The sequence below is a fragment of the Scyliorhinus canicula genome, chromosome 16, assembly GCF_902713615.1.
Source record: "Scyliorhinus canicula chromosome 16, sScyCan1.1, whole genome shotgun sequence".
Taxonomy (NCBI): Eukaryota; Metazoa; Chordata; class Chondrichthyes; order Carcharhiniformes; family Scyliorhinidae; genus Scyliorhinus; species Scyliorhinus canicula.
The window spans coordinates 79,144,375-79,150,810 of record NC_052161.1 but is presented as its reverse complement, the minus strand read 5'-3'; positions in this window follow the sequence as shown (position 1 = coordinate 79,150,810).

Here is a 6,436-nt window from a genome sequence, read left to right as displayed (position 1 = left end):
CTCCCTGCCTGACAGGTACATACTTATCAAGGACACACAGTAGCTGTTCCTTGAAAAAGCTCCACATTTCGATTGTACCCATCCCCTGCAGTTTCCTTCCCCATCCTATACATCCTAAATCTTGCCGAATAGCATCATAATTGCCTTTCCCCCAGCTATAATTCTTGCCTTGCGGTATATACCTATCCCTGCCCATTGCTAAAGTAAACATAACCGAGTTGTGATCACTATCACCAAAGTGCTCACCTACATCTAAATCTAACACCTGGCCGGGTTCATTACCCAGTACCAAATCCAATGTGGCCTCACCCCTTGTTGGCCTGTCTACATACTGTGTCAGAAAACCCTCCTGCACACACTGCACAAAAACTGACCCATCTATAGTACTCGAACTATTGTATTTCCAGTCAATATTTGGAAAGTTAAAGTCCCCCATAACAACTACCCTGTTACTCTCGCTCCTGTCGAGAATCATCTTTGCAATCCTTTCCTCTACATCTCTGGAACTATTCAGAGGTCTATAGACAACTCCCAACAGGGTGACCTCTCCTCTCCTGTTCCTCGGCCCTTACTACCTCAGTAGACGAGTCCTCAAATGTCCTTTCTACCCCCGTAATACTTTCCTTGATTAACAATGCCACACACCCCCCCCCCCCCCCCCCCCCCCTCTTTTACCATCTCCTCTGTTCTTACAGAAACATCTAAATCCTGGAACCTGCAACAACCATTCCTGTCCCTGCTCTACCCATGTCTCCGAAATCGGCACAACATCGAGATCCCCGGTACCAACCCATGCTGCAAGCTCACCCACCTTATTCCGGATGCTCCTGGTGTTGAAGTAGACACACTTCAAACCAGCGTCTTGCTTGCCGGTGCCCTCTATCGAACTTTTAACCCTATCCCTGACCTCATTACTCTCAACATCCTGTACACTGGGACTACAATTTAGGTTCCCATCCCCCTGCTGAAATAGTTTAAACCCCCCCGAAGAGCACTAGCAAATCTCCCCCCCCCAGGATATTGCATAACTCCTATCTACCTCCAACATCTCATCTGTTACCCTCTGCCGCTCCAACCTCTCCTCTTTGTCCACCTTGGCCTTAAACAAAATTACCTCACCCCTCACCACCGCCTTTAGAGCCTCCCAGACAACTGCCTCACCTGTACAGTTGAAACCTACATATTCCTTCATTACCTTTTCAATTTTCTCACAGAACACTTGGTTCCCCTAAAGCCCCACATCCAGTTTCCACCCCGGCCTCTGCGCTACCCCCTTCTCCAGTACCATATCCACCCAATGCGGAGTGTGATCTGACACTGCAGTTGCAAAGTATTCCGACCCCTTAACCCCAGCCAGCAAAGCCTTTCCCACCACGAAAAAGTTGATCCGCGAATATACCATATGGACTGCTGAGAAAAACGAATACTCCCGCTCCCTTGGGTGCAAGAACCTCCAAGGGTCCACCCCTCACTTCCACCATTAGCCCAGCCAGCGCCTTTGCCTCCCCACTGATGGGACCAGCGAGCGCGGCCGTGATCTGTCCAACACCAAGCTCCTGCACCAAGTTCCAGTCCCCCCCCCACAATCAGCTCATGTGTGTCCAAGTCGGGAATGGCCTCAAACACCTTCTTCGCAAATCCCACACCGTCCCAATTGGTACCGTATACACTTTAAAAAAAAAAAAATTTAGATTACCCAATTATTTTTTCTAATTAAGGGGCAATTTAGCGTGGCCAATCCACCTACTCTGCACATTTTTGGTTTGTGGGGGCGAAACCCACGCAGACACGGGGAGAATGTGCAAACTCCACATGGACAGTGACCCAGAGCCGGGATCGAACCTGGGACCTCAGCGCCGTGAGGCAGCTGTGCTAACCACTAGGCCACCGTGCTGCCCTCCGGATACACTTTTAACAGCGCCACGAATCTCCCCTCCAGCGTCCCTGCCACAATCACATATCTACCCCCCTGATCTGCCACCACCTTCTCCACCTGGAAGCGTACCCTTTTGTTGACCAACACCGCTACCCCCTCGGGTCCTTCCATCAAATCCAGAGTGAAATACTTGGCTAACCCAGCCATTTTTAAGTCTCAGCTGGTCCTTCGCCCTCAAGTGAATCTCCTGCAGCATTGCCACATCGGCTTTCAAACTTTTAAGATGTGCAAGCACCCTTGACCTCTTGAACGGACCTCCTAGCCCTCTCACGTTCCACGTGACTATCCTTACTGGGGGTCTCTCACCCCCCCCCACCTTTCTTACCCACTACCATTATACCACCGGGCCCTGCCTCATAAGCCTGACCCGCCCCTGTCCATTGTTAACATTGAACCCCCCCCTGCATTTCCCCCTGAAACATCTCCCAGCATCCATCCCTTCCCCCCCTCTCGCTCACCTCGTAGGCCCATTGAGGGGTTCTCACCCTCCCCCATCAGCCTGCTATCCAGGCTCCAACGTCCGCAGCCCTCCTCTCACCTCACCTTCGTTCACTAGCTGACTTTAGTTAGCTAGCGCGGGTGGCTCCCCCCACCAAGATATATCGTCCCCTTCCACCCAGTCCCAGAGAAACAAAAAAAAACGAAACCAACAATTCAACCCATACAATTCACTAACATAACATTTAACCGTCGCAACACAGAACGCCAATCAACCCACCATTAACTTGAACTCTGTAACAATGCAAAGAGAAGTAAATTACAATACAGATCAGTAAAAAGTTGTGGCATTTATATATTTTCCAGCTGCTCAAACACAGTCCAGTCTCTCTTCCAGTTCCGCTCCTCACGTCTGTCCCAAGCCTTCTGCCCTCACGAACGCCTCCGCCGCATCTGCTGTCTCAAAATAAAAGTCTTTGGCATCATACGTCACCCTCAGCTTTGCCGGGTACACCATACCAAATCGCAACCCCTTCTTGTACAGTGCTGCCTTCACTCGCCCGAACGTCGCTCGTCTCTTTGCCAACTCTACCATCAAGTCCTGGTATATCCAAACCGCAATACCATCCCACAGCACCTCGCGCTTCTGCTTCGCCCAGCTTAATACCTTCTCCTTCATGCAGAACTCATGGAAGCAGATAACTATTGCTCTTGGTGGCTCGTTCACTTTGGGCTTCGGCCTTAATGACCGATGAGCTCAGTCTAGTTCATACCGGGAGGGGTTCTCACCCTCCCCCATCAGCTCCACCAACTTCTTAGCGAAGTACTCTGTTGGCCTTGGGCCCTCTGTCCCTTCGGGCAAGCCCACAATTCTCAGATTGTGCCGCCTTGAGCGGTTCACCAAGTCTTCGAGCTTTGCTCGGAGTCCTCTGTTAACCTCCACAACCTTCCGCAGCTCATCCTCCATCGAAGTGACCTGGTCGCTGTGTAGTGACACAGCCTCCTCCACTCCCTTCATCTTCTCGCCCTACTCTCTCACCTCGGCCGTGCCTTTGCCACCGCCACCCTCACCGGGGCGATTGCCTCCTCCACCAATGACTTCAATGCGACCGCCGTCTCCTTCCTCAAGGCCTCCATGTGCCTCGCAAACTGTTTTTCTAGCTCCACCGCCATCACCTCGGTCATCTTCTCCACCGTAAGTAGTGCGGCCCCGCCTTGCGGTTTGGCTTCCGCCATCCTGTCAGCACTTTTGCTCGTCCTCTCATTCAGCAGCGAACCCGCGTTTCCTCCTTTCTTCGACGCAGCTCTTTGCATCCTTTAGCGGTTTATTGTTTTTTCTTTCTTTTCTCTTCTCTCCCCTTTCACCCTCCTGTCCTTCATCAATCTGAATTATTCTTTTTTTTTAAAAAAGGGGAGGAAAAAAAAACCTTCACCAAACTTCTTTAAACCTTCTTTCTTTCTCCACTACATTCCCCCAGACCTCCCCTGGGACCGGACTTCAGCCTTCTTTCTTCATTCTAGGTGGGAGCCATCCGATGTGGGACACCCTACCTACATCGTGCCCTGGCCTCGGGCCTGCCGCCTTGGCCATTCACCACCATTCTTAACAGGATGTGGCTGGACTGCAGAGCTTAGATCTGATCTGTTGGTTGTGGAATCACTAAGTTTGCTGCTTTTGCTGTTTGGCATGCAAGTAGTCCTGTGTTGTTGTTTCACCAGGTTAACATCTCACTGACAACCTCCTCCAGACATCTCCAACCTTCCTCAAAGAAAAATCCATGCATTCCTGGTATTGCTCTTATAAGCCTTCTTTCAACTGCTTCTAATGCTTGTTTAAACATGTTTGTTTAAACATCAATACTGTTAACAATACTCCAACTGTGGTCTCACAATCAATGCCTTGTATAACTCAAGCATAACCTCCCTACTTTTGCAATCAATTCCCCACAATAAACAATGGCTTTTTAAATTATTTACTGTATCTATATACTAGCTTTTTCTGAATCATGCACTAGAAAACCCAGATCTCTGCATCTCAGAACTCTGCAATCTCTCACCATTTATGATGTGGCGATACCGGCGTTGCCCACCATCAGACTCACCATGGACTACTCTCCAAAATCGGTTGCATTCTTTGACACACTCATCTCCATCAAGGACGGTCACCTCAGCACTTTGCTTTACCGCAAGCCCACGGATAACAGCACAATGCTAAACTTCTCCAGCTTCCACCCTAAACACATTAAAAAAGCTATCCCCTATGTACAAGCCCTCCATACACACAGGATATGCTGACAAGGAGGAGCATAACAGACATCTACAGACGCTGAAAGATGCCCTTGTACGAACGGGATATGGCGCTTGACTTATCGATCGACAGTTCTAGCGCACCACAGTAAAAAACCGCACTGACCTCCTCAGAAGACAAACACGGGACACAACCGACAGGGTACCCTTCATCATCCAATACTTCCCCGGAGCTGAGAAACTACAACATCTTCTTCACAGCCTTCAACACGTCATTGATGAAGATGAACATCTTGCCAAGGTCATCCCCACAATTTGCCTTCAAACAACACAACCTCAAACCATTGTTTGCAGCAACCTATCTGGCCTTCTGAACAGCGACGACACCGCACAACCCTGCCATGGCAATCTCTGCAAGATGTGCCAGATCATCGACATGGGTACCACCATTACACGCGAGAACACACCACTCACCAGGCACGCGGTAGATATTCGTGCGACTCGTTCAACATTGTCTTCCTTATACACTGCAGGAAAGGATGTCCCGAAGCGTGGTACATTGGCGAGACCATGCAGACGCTGCGACAATGGATGAACGGACGTCGAGCGACAATCACTAGGCAGGAATGTTCCCTTCCAGTCGGGGAACACTTCAGCAGTCAAGGGCCTCTAATCTCCGGGTAAGCGTTCTCCAAGGCGGCCTTCAGGACGCGTGACAACGCAGAATCGCTGAGCAGAAACTTATAGCCAAGTTCCGCACACATGAGTACGGCCTCAACTGAGACCTTGATTCATGTTGCATTACATTCACCCCCCACCATCTGGCCTGGGCTTGCGAAATCCTACCAACTGTCCTGATTTGAGACAATTCACACCTCTTTAACCTGGGATTACCCCTCTCTCTGGATCTGTAAAGACTTGATTACCTGCAAATGCTCGCATTCAAAGTATCATCCTGCATCTTTGACTTTGTCTATATATACATTTCTAGAACCTACCTCTTCATTCACCCGAGGAAGGAGTAGCGCTCCAAAAGCTAATGATTTGAAACAAACCTGTTGGACTTTAACCTGGTGTTGCAAGACTTCTTACTGTGCTCACCATTTAAACAATGATGGACAATTACACATTTTCCTACATTGTACTCCACTTGCCAGATTTCTGCACACCTATGACCCTTTATAGTTTTGACTTCTGAGAATCTGATCACCATAGGTCTATGTATCACAAATTTTATTTCAGGAATTTTTTTTGCAAAAATATACTTTATTCAGGAAATACCTGAAAGAAATATTTCAAATTGTCACAACAGGAAAGTGCAATAATATTCACATTTTCTCCAGAGATCACAATGCACTCTAGGGTGCTTCAATACATAAATGGCAACATTAAGAACATTTCAGTACATTCAAATTATGCACATCGGTCATGTTGTGCTCTTCAGTATTTCAACGCACTTGTATTTATTGTGGGACTAATATTATTCATGAAGACTCGGTCTTCTCAACTTTGCTCCTCGCCTGAGATGTGGCTAAAGTCAGCTCTCCTCCCCCAAAGTGGAAAGCAGCTTATGGGCATCTGGAACTATGGCGACTTGATTTACTATTTATCTTGTACAGTCAAGCACAAGTTTCCAGACTAAGGGGTTCTACGCGGTTACTAGCACCTCGGTGTACATTGGCTGAAAGGCCTCACAGTGACGACTCCTTATCGCAACACCGCGGCCCCTATATTGGAGCACACCCTCAGCGAACCCAGCTATCTTGATGAGCAAAAAGCCATGATTTTCTCTATTTATGGGTGAAGCTCCCCAAC